The sequence below is a fragment of the Pelodiscus sinensis genome, chromosome 31 (assembly GCF_049634645.1).
Source record: "Pelodiscus sinensis isolate JC-2024 chromosome 31, ASM4963464v1, whole genome shotgun sequence".
Classification (NCBI taxonomy): Eukaryota; Metazoa; Chordata; order Testudines; family Trionychidae; genus Pelodiscus; species Pelodiscus sinensis.
This window is the reverse complement of record NC_134741.1, coordinates 7546753-7560225: the sequence shown is the minus strand read 5'-3', so window position 1 is coordinate 7560225 and position 13473 is coordinate 7546753. Positions and strand designations below refer to the sequence as shown.

The following is a 13473-nucleotide window of genomic DNA, read 5'->3' as shown; positions in this document are numbered from 1 at the left end:
CCATGCCTGGCATGATCCCCCCAACCTCCCTTCAGCACCTCCTGCCTCCCCTTCCTGCCCCACCTCACACGTCCCTGTTCCCCTTCACCCGTCTTATCTGCCCCCACCCCTCTTGAGCCCCCTCCCCACCCTCTCTGGGATGGCTCCCCCCACCCCACACGAGCTGGTAGCAGCTTCCCTGGCCCCAGGCTGGGATCACAGCCCCCTCTGCTGAGAGCAGCCTGGGCCAGATCCTCCCACTGCAGCCCTGGGGAGGTCTGGTCTTCTGGGAAGGGGAGGGGGGGTTCTCCTACCTGCCCCCCCAAATGCTGCCCGCCCCACCCCAGGGTGGGCGGGGGCCGGGCCGGGCAGGGAATGTCCAGGCTGGGGGGCACTGCCATGGGAAAGGTTTCCAGGAAAGGTTCCCAGGGAGCAGCTTTCTACATCCCACCAGCCACCGGCCCTGTGGGAGATTCCCCCTCCTGGCTGCAGCCCGGGCTCCGGGGCCCCACAGTGCTGCACCCAATGTTGGGGCTCGGGATCCGCCCAGAACCATTTCCAGGGGCCCTGCAAGCAAAGGGCAAGCAAAGGAGCCAGGCTGAGGCTTTGCAGGGAGCAGGCCGGGGACCTGGCAGGAGGAGGCTCCGGGGACCTGGCAGGAGGAGGCTCCAGCCTGCACAGAGCCAGCTGCACAGAGCCAGCCTGCTGGGAGGGGAGGGGAGCAGGAGCATCCAGCACCATTCAGGCCAGTGGCAGCTGACACTGGGGAGCTCTGAGACTCCAGGGCAAAGGCCTCCAGCCCCCAGAACCAGGCCCCCCTGGAGTAGCATTGTGGCCAGGAGGCTCTGACCCCAGATCCCAGGAGTCTGGTCAGCAAGTGAGACTCACCAGTGAGTCCAAGAGTCCAAGCTGCTGCCGTTCCTATGCCAGTGGGGCCCTGCTCTCAGTCTCAGTCTGTCCCTCACAGGCCTGTGGGCTGCGCCAGTCACTTCACCCAGGCCTGGAACATTGGGCACATGGCACATTTCCCCCTGTGAGCTTGTGCCCCCCTGTGAGCTTGTGCTGGAGCCAGAGCTGTCAGCCTCTGCTCCTCCCTCGCTCCCTCGCTGCCTCCTTTGGCCAGCAGCCAGGAGAGCCAGCACCAATGGCAGGGGAGGCCAAGTCACAAGCCCCTCAGAGGGACAGGCCTGAGGCCTCTGGTTTGCCAAGGGGCTTTCTGTGGTGCCAGGCCCAGGCCAGTGGGAGAAGGGGGCAGAGCCTGCCAGGGCAGCCACAGATGCAGCCTTTCTGTCTGGAGTCACTCAAGGGTCCTTCTGCCAGTTAAGCACCCATTAGAGCCCCCTGTGTTGCTGGGTTCTCCTGCCCCAACACTCACCCAAGGGCTACCTGGGCAAAGCAGCAGCCTGCCCCAGGTCCCCTTCCAAAGCTCAGCCAGCACAGCAGAGGCCTGTGATCAGCAAAGGCCCTTCAGTTCCCCCCCCTTTTTTTTTAAAATGGGGATTACCTGTCTCCTAGACCAGACATTGAAAGGTCATCAAGTCCAGTCCCCTGCCTTCTCAGCAGGACCAAGTACCATCCTCTAATAAATTTTTGCCCCAAGTGGCCTGTGCCAAGGATTGAACTCACAGGCCAATGCTCAAACCACTGAGCCATCCTTCCCCAAACATCTCTGTGGTCAACATGGGGTTTGAACCCATGATCTTGTTATTATTAGCGCCACACTCTAACCAGCTGAGCTAGCCTACCTGCTAATTTGATGCCACCTGAAAGGAGAGATTCTTCTGCCTCCCCCTGGCTGCAGGCCCGGCATTAGGACCAGGCGGCTGCCTTGGGGCTGTCCCTTTGGGGCCTGGTGCTACAATTAACAAAAAGGTTTTGGGTTCCAGCTGCCAATCTAACGTCTTAGGCTGCGCAGACCTCAAGACACAGCAGGAGCTGGAGGGGAACGGTGAACGGCTGCACTTTGGAATGGGAACATGTTCTCTGGAACCATAAAGTAGAACAGTTTGAGGGCTACTTTCAAAGAGGGCACCATGGCTTAGTTGGCTAAAGCAGCTGCCTTGTAAGCAGAAGATCCTGGGTTCAACTCCCAGTGGTGCCTTGTGTTGAGGCCAATGTGTCTCTTCTTTTCACCATATCCCAACACATGTCTGGTGATGGTTTTATCTTTTGTTGAGTTTGCTGGTGTCCTCACAGTGGAAGCAGGATGGCAGCAAAGAGCAGGAGCAGTGTGTACTGGTGCAGGTGCCCTCTGGGTTTGATTTAGAGAGTCTTATCTAGACTTACTAAATCAAACTCTGGGAGATGGATTGCAGCAGAAATCTCCACCTGAGTGAAGACATGGCCTGATGCTGCAATTAGTTAGATGCTGACCAGGGCCGGCCTGAGCCATTCTAGTGCCCCAGGCATGTGGCACTGCCCCCCGGCTCACGGTCCATGTGAGGTTCCACCCTGGGTGCACAGTGCATATACAGCCCCTCCCCCTCCATGCGTGGAGCCTGTGGTAGCAGGATGCTCTTGTGCTGCACAGCCTGGCCCTGCCACCACCGCTGGCGTGCAACCCAGGGTCCCTTGGGGCAGGTTAGACAAAGCTCCACTGCTGCATGGGGAAGGACACTGCTGACAGGTGCTGTGGAGGTTAATGCAGCCCCAGCCCAGGGGCAGCTGCTGCAGCCTGCCAGGAGCCAGTGCCTGATGGCAGCTGCCTCATTAGCTCACCCCTTAATCCAGTCCTCATGCCAACAGTAACAGCCCCACTGCTGGTAAATCACAGAGGCCCTTGCTGCCTGAGGAAGAGGTGTGGGCAAAACACAGACCATGCTGTGAGCAGGATTTGAACCCACACAGGGAAACCCCATTGGATTTCTAGTCCAACGCCTTAACCACTCGGCCATCACAGCTCTGGGCAAAGTGGGGCCAGGGAAACTGGTAAATAATCCCAGTGCACAGCCCTAATGTCACCTGCCACAGAGTTCACACAGCAAACCATTGCAACAGCTGTGCAGAGGAGTTCTGGCTGTTTTGGTCTTAGGTTACCTTGGAGGTGAGTTCTGCTTCAAGGTCTTCTCTCCTCCTTGGTCTTGTCTTCTCTTCTCTTCTCCCCTTTTCCTTCTTCTTGCTGGTCTCCTTCTTGGACCCCAGTTTATAAAGAGAAATTCAAGTACCACTTAGTTCTACCGTAACCAATTATTTTAGTATAATTTCACTATCCAGTCAGCTAAGATCGAGCGCTTCCAGCCTCTTGGAGACCCACGTCAGAGGCACAAGCTCCCAGGGACCCCTCTGGCCCTTCCAGGGACACATCGCAGGACCAAGCAAGTGGCAGCAGGTGCCGGGCACTGTCATGGTTTGGGCCAGAGATAAAGCTGTGGTCCAAGGAGGCGTCTCTGCAGGCCCGGCAGTCCAGGCGGAGGAATGCAGATATTTATGGCCAAATGGCTAACGGCCTTGCAAAGAAAGGCCACCTTCCCCCTCCCCTGACCAAGTCAGACCCAAGGTAAAGAAATTGTGGCAGAGGTATGTGAGGACCTGTGAGCGCAGCTCCTGCTCTGGGGAAGCACCGCAGGACTGTGCATACTGTGAGGAACTGGACCTAGTCCTGGGGAACCCTGTCTCCAGGGACAGTTGTGGAGTCTGGGATGGAGACACCTGGGCAGCAGTAACCGCAGCTTCAGGACAACAACCCTGCTGACCCAGCAGCTCCAGGATGAGGAGGAGGATTCCAGGAACGTTGTGACCCTCCCCCTGGAACCGGTCCCCCAGATGCAGGAGGCCTCCCAAATGTCTTCGGGCACTGGGGAGGGAACATCAGGTGAGTGTTGTGAGGTTGCAACACACACAGGGCAGGCGGGAGCACAGGGGATGATGCGCTATCGTGACGTGACATGCTGATCGTAGGTTGGGGGACACCACACATGTGTGACCCCATAGAGGACCATTCCCCCCCACCATGTGTGCAAGGCACCACCTGCTCCTGCAGAATGTGCTGCCAGCGCTAATTTCCTAACACTGGATGCAAAAAAGCAAGTGTAATGGGGGTGTAGCTCAGTGGTAGAGTGTTTGCCTGCAGGCAAAGTGGTCTCTGGTTCAACTCCAAGTGCCCACTGAAAGGTTGATCAACTTTCCTGAAATGTTTGCCTCTCCAGTTGCATCATATTCTGGATTTCTGCTGTGCAGAGATTCCTAAAATTACTACAAACCCCTAATGTGGTCCTGTGTCAATGTGCATAAACCAGGCAAACCCATCTCAACTGAAACAAGTTCAAATCTGTTGTGTGTCTGGTTTCTATTCCCATCAGTTCAGCAAGGTGATCTGAAGGTTCTTGATCTACCTGGGCTGTGCTGTGCAGAAGTACAAGAATCACACCCAGAGGGGGAGGAATGGCCACAATCAATCTTCTGGAGTTTGATTTAGCAAGTCCAACTAAGACTCACTAAATCAAATTCAGAGGGTACCCCACCAGTTTCCAGTACTTCTGCTCTTTGCTCCCTTTGGGTTCCTGAAGTAGGGACACAGCCAGGCTCAACTGAAGGAAGCCAACTCTCACTATGTAGGGTATGTTTACACTTGCACCCTCTTTTCCAAAAAGGGATGCAAATGTAAAGATTGAAAACTGTAAATGAAGCCACCAGGGACACATACAATGGGCCTGCAAAAAAATGAACCAGCTGAGCACTTTGCAGAGAACAGGCCATAGCCCTGCTGGGAGAGGTTCCATCATGCACAGACTCTGCGCAGGGCCAGACTGCTGGGAGGAGGCTCTGGCCATGGACTTTCCTCCCCTCTCTGTTACCTCCTGCACCTGGGGCTGAAAGGGACGTGGGCTGCAGGCTGGTCCTGCCCAGCTGCCTTCCCCAGTGGGAGCAGAAAATGCTCATGGAAGGGCTCACACATTGTCCCCAATGCACTCGCCTGAGGGCCTGAATTCTTGCTGCCCCTGGGTTCACCCAAATGCCCTTCTGGGGGGGGGGCAGGTTCTCCAGCTCATACCCCTCCTGTCACACAAAGCTTGCCAACGGGGATGATTTTCCTCCATCTCCCCTTGCTTGCTGCTGGGCTAAAAGAAATCCTGAAACCAGCCCCATCTCCTGTCACTGAGAGATGGCCCTGTGCTGGGATATGAGAAAGTATCCCAGTGATGCTCCTCGCAGCCCAGGAGAAGAAGGGGGCTCTGGGCGGAAGGACCCAAGTAAAGCAGGTCCCAGTGGGCCTGAACTGGACACCAGCTTGGCCCAGTTGAGTGAGGGGAGATTGGTCCCATGGTGTCAAGGGCAGCGCTCAGGACTCTGCTGCTGCTGGCAGGGAAGAAGCTGGGAGGCAAGGTGCTGGCAGCAAGAGATTCCGGCTTCTCTTTGCCCTGGGTCTGCTGGCCACCAGCCACCTTGACCAACCCTCAAACCAGCTGGACTAGCCAGCCCATGTCACAGTGAGTCACTAGTGGCCCTGTCAGAGAAGAGCCATTGGCAGCTTCAGAGACATCTCTGAAGCTGCCTGAGGCACCTCTCTTGAAAGGGCCACTGGTGAGTTGTACTTTTGTAGGCTGGCTAGCTCAGCTGGTTAGAGCGTGGTGCTAATAATGCCAAGGTAATGGGTTCAAGCCCCATGCTGGCCACAGGGGTGTTTGGCTTGGTGACTTTCCTTCCTTTAGCTGCCTGCTATGGACAGGGAAACAGAAACAAGCAAAAGGCTGAGAGCTTTGCAGGAAGCAGGGCAGAGATCTGGTAGGGGAAGGCTCATCCTGTACAGCTCCAGTTGCTAAAAGGGCCTGGGCCTGGCTTCCTGTCCCCAAAAGCAGGGGACCTGATGCCCAAATTGCTGCTGCTGCAGTGGCTACCTCAAGGCACCAGCTGGGGGGCAGGCTCTGGAGCCCAAGCCACACGGGGAGACTCAATATGACCGGGAGGCCTGGAGCGTGTTTGCCCTGCACAGAGGCTGCTGCTGGGGGCCTGCTTCAGTGGCCCAGAAGCTCAAGTTCCCCTGAACCAGCTTCTCCCCCTGGAGCCACCCCCCAGCGCTGCTGAGGCCCCTGACATGAGGCAGTGGGACCATCAGAGGAAGGTGCCAGCCTTAGCCCTTCCTCCCAGCCTCCTCCCCCTCCCAGGGTCTTTCCTTAGCCCCTCCCCAGTTCTACATTCCCCACATAAAAACCAGAGAGTTTGTTCTTTCAACAGGGAAAAGTCCTGATTGTGTTACCAGCAAGGGGAGGGGGAGAGGGAGAGGGAAGGGGATGTGTTGGGGTGTGTTGAGGTTGGGAGGTAGGCACAGAGGGCAAAAAATGAGGAGTAATATTAGTTAGTTGGAACCAAGGGGCTGGGTTTGAACTACTGCAGAAAAAAGGACTCTGCCCCTGGAGCTGCCCTGTCCTCTCCAGAGCCCTTAGGCTGGCACTTGGGAGGCCTGAGTCCAGGCAGTGCCCAGCCAAGGGGGAGGGGTTAGGGTTAGCCCCATGCTAGGTCTCAGCTGCTGTAACATGTGGCAAGAAGATTGACTAGGGACATGTTTTGGGAAAGTTGCAGCTGGTTTTCCCTGACTGGGAATTGAACCCAGGCCACAGCAGTGAGAGTGCTGGATCCTAACCACTAGACAATCAGGGACACATAAAGCAAGTCTCTTTGCTCACCTACACTAGCCTTTCGCAGGCCATTTTCTGTCCACTTCAGGATGCGGGGGAGGGTCCATTCTCCCTTGCCCAGAGGGAACAAGAACAGCCAAATAGAACATCAAAGCAGCCAGACTGGGCCATGCCAGTTGTCCAACTAGCCCAGGATCCTGTGTCACAACAGCAGCCAATTTCATTGTTCCGAGGGAATCCTCAGGACAGACAGTTATTGAGTGATCCCTCCATTCCCAGCTTCAGGTATACATCAGCTAGGGACACTTGCCCTGTCCATTCTGGTGAAATGCCATTGATTGACCTTTCCTGCATTAAATTATCCAGTTCTTTTTTGGACCTTCTTGTAGATTTCACCTCCACAACATCCTCTGGCAAGGAGTTCCACTGGGTGCAATAATGCTTCTTTTTTTAACTTGGTTACTTACCAGTTTCATTCTGTCACCCTGGTTCTTAAGTAGGTGAAAAAATAATTTCTTATTTGCTTTCTTCACCCCTGTCATCATCACATAAACCCCTGTCCCGTCGCCCCTTGCTTGTCCTTGTCCCAAGCTGAGAAGAAGAAGTTCCATGAACTCCTGGGAGCTGCTTTCCAAAGAAGAGGCATTTCTAGCGGAGAAGATGGCCAAGCCCAATCCCCCAACACAAAGCCCCAGGAAATACCAGTGGAGATTGGGAAAGCGCCCTCTCGGGCAGCGCTATGGAATGGATCCGGCTGGCCACTGGGGTGACTAACGCCATCCACAGACGAGTCCCAGTGAGACTTCTCAGCCCAAGTGCAGAGACTGTGGAGTCTCCAACTCCCAGCCCAGTGGCAGAGGGGCAGCGCCCTGAGGAGGCGGGTCCTGAGGCGGAGGAGACCTTTGAAGGGAACAGAGACAAGGGAGACGTGAGGTGAGAAGAAGGGGAACAAGTCGCCTCTTCTCAAGCGAGACGTGGTGGGAAACTGCCGGTTCTGGTGCAAGCCGAGCTCCAAGGGCTGGTTCCTGCCCCAGTGGCTCCTTGCAGGGCCTGGCTTGAGACGCACCAAGAAGTGCCCTGTGTGGCCAGGAGAGAGGGTGTTTACAATCCAGACAATCAATGTTTGCTGCACTTCTCCCTCCCCTCAGTGATACTAAAGCTCAAGGCCAACTCCCCAGGCCAAGCAGCTGGTGGAGATGTGCATGTCAGAGCCTCTGCCCACTGAGCTGTAGCCTTCTGTGCCCAGGGAGCCAGACACTGCCAGGGCTGGAGGGAAATGGGGAATGGCTGCACTTTGGGAGGCAAAGGTGTTGTCTGGGACCATAGAGTAGAACAGTTTCAGTGGGCTCCCTGAGGAGGGCACCATGGCTTAGCTGGCTAAAGCACCTGTCTAGTAAACAGGAGATCCTGGGTTCAACTCCCTGTGGTGGACTTTGTTTACTTTTTCCTATGTCTTTCTGGCCTCTGACACTCCAGCACTGGGGCACTTGAGCCCTTCAGCCAGATTCAGACCAGATCGGTCGGAGTCTCTCGTGCTCATCGAGGGGGATTCTGCACTTGCTGCTTTGGGAGCCAGGGTCACATTGAAGAGCTCCCCCAGGGATGTCCCACGGTGCCACCAGCCCAGCACCAGCTGCTCTCCCTGCCCTCAGCAATGTGGCTGCGTTTTATCCTTCCCCTTCAGTGACAACCGGCCATTCCCCGCCAGCCCCAACCCCTGTAGCACCCATTCCTTTCCCCAGGAGCAGCGTGAGCACCAGTGCAGTGCCCTGCTGAGGCTGCGGCTGTGGGAGACTAGCCCTTGGCTTTGGAAGGGAGACATGATGTCAAGGTGTTAAGTTTCGCCCATGTCTAGTGTGGGGTGAGCCACACTTGGGGGGCAGCTGGAGGTGCCTCCTGAGAGCTGATTTTCAGCCCTTTCTGTGTTTCTGGTTCCTTCCAACAGCGCGACTCTGTTATCTAAAAATTGAGGAATGTGTATTGGGAAGAGGGAATTTCTGTCTTTGCAGTGTCAGTAGTGTGGCCTAGTGGACAAAGCATTGGTTTCCTAATCTTGGAATTGTGGGTTCAAGTCCCATCTGAGGTGATAGTTACGACATTTCCTAGTAAGTGCAATTCTCTTTGGCTTCTTTTTTGCCATATTATCTGTTAGATGTTTGAACACTGGAGAAGTGTCCCCTGGAACTGCCATTCCAGGGTTATGAGTTTAATTCTTGAAGGAGCCATTTAGAGACGTCTGAGGCAAATCTTTCAGGGATGGCTCTTGGCCCTACCATGAGCATGGGGAGTGGACTAGATGACCTCTCAAAGTTCTCTCCAGCTCTATGAAATGGTTTATCTCCTTATAAAGAGCATCTGTGGACACTCTCTTGTGCAAGAAAGTTCTAATGGCTGTTTTAGGCACAAGAAATCCCTCGTGCCTGTGCACACTGCCTTCTTGTGCAAGAAGCCCTCTTTTCCAATGGTTTACTGTACATTTTCTTGCGCAAGAATGCACATGCAGGGTAAACACTCCGCTAGTTTTTGCACAAGAATGGCCATTCTTGTGCAAAAGGCCTGCAGCATAGACACAGCTGTGCAGTGTGAAAAAACCTCACAGTAACAAGCTTAAACCAGCAGGTCCCACTGAGACTTGAACTCAGGCTACAGGTTTCAAAGTCCTGAGTGCGGCCCCTTACACCATGGGCCCTACACACTGACCTCCTCATGGGCATTGGGGACACTCAGTTTTCCGGCTGGCCTCTGCACTCCTGGCTTTCCTCCTGCTGCTTCATCCCTCTGGCTATGACTACACATAGTGATTCCAAAATAGTTTATTTCGAACTAGCACATCTACACTGCAGGGAAACCTCAGAATAGTCTGAGGCAGGCTCCGCAGTGTAGACGCCCTGTCTCAGAAGAATAAGTTAGTATGTCCACAAGAAGGGGCTAGTTCAAACTAGCAGCAGTGGCGCATCTACACAGGCCTTATTGTGAAATAGCTAATTTGGAACAGGTGTTATTCTTTGTAGAATGAGGTTTGCAGAAGTTGGAATAAGCCGTCTGATACTTCAGAATTATTTCAAAATAACCGAATTGCTGTGTAGACACTTGCAGTGTTGTTGTGGAATAACGGCCATTGTTCCAAAAGAACTTTTGTGTGTGGACAGAACCTGCACAGCCCAAGAAATGTGATTGGCAGCTCATCCCCACCATTGTTTTGTCAATTGCAGTGCAGGGTTCTGAAGACATGGACCCAAGGTAACCACCTTCGTTGTCTTCTGCTAAGGCCAGGCTGGAGGGAAAAGAACAGCTCCTTTGAGCCAGAGTTGAACCAGCGACCTAAGGATCACTTGCCAAACACACACTACAGTCCTCCGCTCTACCAGCTGAACTATCAAAGGGTGCCTAAGTATGTATTCTTTGTCCAGGTTGTCCTTTCTGCAAGTCTCAGGGCAATCGCTCCCCCCAAGTATATGGCATTGCTGATGAGGGGCAGAGGTGCACAGAGGCTGTCACAGGTACTTCACATGCAGACAGACCCCTTCAGTGAAACCTGAGCTAGATCCATCCATGTCACAGCAAAAGGAAGAAAGTTGGGTTCTTCTCATGTGTCTTCTTTGTTCCAGAGTCTCTAGGGGTGCGGTAGGGTCAGGTCTACAAAAAAACAAACCAATTGAATGAACCTTAGTCTAGAAACACCCCTGAGGGTTTCCTTCTATCTTTGGCCTGGAAAGGTCATCTGTAACAATATGGTTTCTCTGTAACCCTATTGGAAGGCCTGTAGCTATTCAGTAGGTCTAAGCTAAAGCTTTCTTTTGCAGCCAGACTCAAGAGCAGCAGCAATTATTTGTAAAGCCTGGAGTCACATACTCATATTCCAGATAAATGACGCTGAAATAGTGTCGCACTAGGCTGTGAGAAGGGGATCCTGTCCTAATGGCACCCACTGGTACCAGATAAGAAACAGACCTCAAGATGGGTAGAGAAAACTTAGTTAAACACCGTTTTGTCTGGCAAGAAACTGCTTATCAATAGTTGTGGTTGTGCAATGGGCATTCTATGATTATTGTCCTCCCTTTCCTATTGTTTGTCTGTGTGGTCGCTGTCTGGTTTGGATCTGTTTCTGTCTGCTGTATAATTAATTTTGCTAGATGTAAATCAACTAAGGTGGTGGAGTATGATTGGTTAGGTAAATCACAATAGTATCTTATGACTGGTTAGCAAAATTATACTAAAATAATTGGTTAAGATATTGCTAAGCAGGACTCAATTTTCACTATATAAACTGGGGTCCAAGAAGGAGACCAGCAAGAAGAACTCGCCTGTGAAAGAGCCTTCAACTAGAGCTTCCAAGACACCTCTGCACAAGCCTGAGTAGGGCAACAAAGGACCCAAGCCCTGAGACCCCCAGCTCAGAGTAGAACATGTCTGTCCCATCAGAGAGGACACCTCAAGAACCTGTGTTTCTATAGGGCTTTGAACTAAGGAGCTGCTGTATGTTAAACAAACACAGTGATGGCTACACCACGGAGGCTTTTCTTTCCTCTATTTAAACTTGGGAAAATATTCTGTTACCAACTCTTTAGCCAACTCAGATTGCTGCGGGGGAAGGAATTCTCTCTTGTTAATTCTGTGCCCTCAGGAAGGGACCAAACCCCCCTCCCCCGTCCCAGGGACTCCAATCCAAACCCCGCCCTGGGGGAGCTCTGCAATGTGACCCTGGCTCCCAAGGCAGCAAGTGCAGAATCCCCCTTCGTGAGCGCAAGAGGCTCCGACCAGCCTGGTCTGAATCCATCTGAATCCAACTGAAAGGCTGGACAGCCCCGCTGCTGGAGTGTCACAGCCCCTGTCAACCGGCCTGTGTTTGCCCCGTCTTTTTCAAGGAAGGGCAGGGCAGGGCCAACTCACCCACCAGGAGTCTCAGGCACGTCTCTCGCACCCAGCTGACCATGGAGCAGGTCTCCGTGGCCTGTGTGTGGTAGCCAGGGGCTCTCTCCTGTGAGCACCCCCCAGGGGAGTCTCACACAGAGGTCTTGGGATCACAAGCTTCCTGACACTGTCATCATGCAACAGGGGCAGGTCCAGCCTGTTCTGTAAAAGCTGCTCTGGAAATCAGAGAGCACCTTAAGTGACTCCAGTGGGATTTGAACCCACAATGTTGGAATGACTAGTCTAGCTCACACTAATGGCTACAGCTTAGAAGTCCAAGACCCTGACTATTGCACCGCAGCTCACAGCAACCCTCATTTCTTCACTCTGCTTTGCAGCAGGGTAATTGCTGGGCTAGAATAAAGGGAAAAGGTGAACCAGAGGAACACACGCTCCCCCTCCCACACTCAGACCCCCCATACCCAGCCCCCTGCCCAGAGCCTCAGTTGTGGCTTAAACTTGGTTCCAGAGAGAAGAGGCCAATGCAAACAGCCCCATGGCAGTGAGGGAGTCAGCACGTCGGTGGGTGGGGCAGGGAGCTGGGGTCAGATCTTGGCTCTAACTCGCTAGGCAACCTTGGCCTGTTCAGTGAATCTCTCCCTGTCTCCATGGCCCTGTCGGTACAGCAGGGACAGCAACACTCACAGCCCCACAGGAGGGGGCTGGTTTAATGCTTCACCCCACAGCCCAGCAATGAGCCCCCAAACTCCTCCTGTGCTCGGGGAGCCAGATTTGCTGTGTGAATTCTGTGGGGCAGGTGCTGTCAGGCCTGGGCACTGGGATTAGTTACCAATTTCCCCTGCCCTCTGACACTGCTCAGATCAGAGCTGAGGCGGCCGAGTGGTTCAGGTTTTTGATTAGAAACCAATAGACTAAGCAAGTCCACAAAATCCACTAGTTCTGCTGCCCCAGAAAAGTAAATGTGAACCTCAGTCCTCCCTGTCCCTTCCCCTCACGCCATGGGGCTGGAACGCCAGAGGAGTGAGGTGTCTTAGTTGGGGGCCACATCAGAGAGGGCTGGGGGCCTTTGGAAGAGGTTTTTTGTTTCTCACTTTTGTGGCCCCCAATTTTCTGCGGGTCAGTGGCCCCCCGACCCAGAAAAGGTTCCCCACCCCTGCCATAAATAAAGCGACACTGAAACATTGTGCTGGCTGTAATGTTTTCCTTTATTTAAAATTAAGGTTGATCAACTAACATGAGACAGTTCAAATGCTTAATTGTTTAATGTTTTAAATTAAACTTTTCTCCCCAGCTGCAGCCCTAGCGAAATGGCTGGGGTGTGATTATGTCATTAGTGGCGAGTGTCCATTAGTAACCAAGAGTCCATGGAAAGGTTTGGGGCGGGCAGAGGCTCAGCAAAGGGGTGGGGTTTTGGGGAAGTGATGGGATAGATTCTGGCTTGCCCTGACATTTCAAAGGTGACCTTGGGGGCATGTGGCACCTTGAGCAGCCTCTGATGTTCCCTGTGTGAGCCCCAGAACCAGCCCTGAGTGATGGGAGAAGAGGGGGAGCAGCTCACACATGCCAAGGGGGTAGGCAGGGGAGGACATGAGCCTGCAAGGCAGCAGTGACATCACAAGGAACTTTTTCAGCACCTCAGCTCATTGGCTGGGAGGCAGTGACCTCACAGAGGGACCATGGCAATAGCCAGGTGGGACAGGCTGCAGGGCTGGGGCATCTCAGAGACCCCCATGGCCTGGCTGCCTGGAATCTCCTTTGTGAGGTTTCCCCTTGAGGGCAGAAGGGATTGAGGGTCCCAGCTGGGAGTGTCTCTGTGGAGATTTCCCCTTTCCCCAGGCTGCAGTGGGAGGGGCTGGGGCAGGCAGGGTTACAGGAGGGGCTGGCACTGAACTTCTGGGAGAAGCAAGAGGAAGGGCTGCAAACATCCGATGAGGATGGGATTTGTTCCCATGCATGCAGAGCACAATGGATTAGCAGTTCATCACCTTAACCACTCGGCCACCTCATCTAAGTTGTAGGGGTTTGTTACCAATTACCCAAAGCCATCACT

At 53.8% G+C, this 13473-nt stretch overlaps 6 non-coding genes across 6 annotated transcripts; 2 read left to right on the top strand and 4 right to left on the bottom strand.

The window, feature by feature from the left end:
• The first annotated feature begins 2006 nt into the window (after positions 1 to 2006).
• TRNAT-UGU (transfer RNA threonine (anticodon UGU)) lies at positions 2007 to 2080 on the top strand. The gene has a single exon. It is a non-coding gene; the product is annotated as a tRNA-Thr (tRNA).
• Positions 2081 to 2797: 717 nt separating this feature from the next.
• TRNAS-AGA (transfer RNA serine (anticodon AGA)) lies at positions 2798 to 2879 on the bottom strand. Its single transcript has one exon. It is a non-coding gene; the product is annotated as a tRNA-Ser (tRNA).
• A 2638-nt stretch (positions 2880 to 5517) lies between these two features.
• Positions 5518 to 5591, top strand: TRNAI-AAU (transfer RNA isoleucine (anticodon AAU)). The gene has a single exon. It is a non-coding gene; the product is annotated as a tRNA-Ile (tRNA).
• Positions 5592 to 6501: 910 nt separating this feature from the next.
• On the bottom strand, positions 6502 to 6573 carry TRNAE-CUC (transfer RNA glutamic acid (anticodon CUC)). The gene has a single exon. It is a non-coding gene; the product is annotated as a tRNA-Glu (tRNA).
• Positions 6574 to 9844: 3271 nt separating this feature from the next.
• On the bottom strand, positions 9845 to 9934 carry TRNAY-GUA (transfer RNA tyrosine (anticodon GUA)). Its single transcript is given in 2 exon segments — positions 9845 to 9880; positions 9898 to 9934. It is a non-coding gene; the product is annotated as a tRNA-Tyr (tRNA).
• A 3415-nt stretch (positions 9935 to 13349) lies between these two features.
• On the bottom strand, positions 13350 to 13431 carry TRNAS-GCU (transfer RNA serine (anticodon GCU)). Its single transcript has one exon. It is a non-coding gene; the product is annotated as a tRNA-Ser (tRNA).
• Between the last annotated feature and the right edge of the window lie 42 nt (positions 13432 to 13473).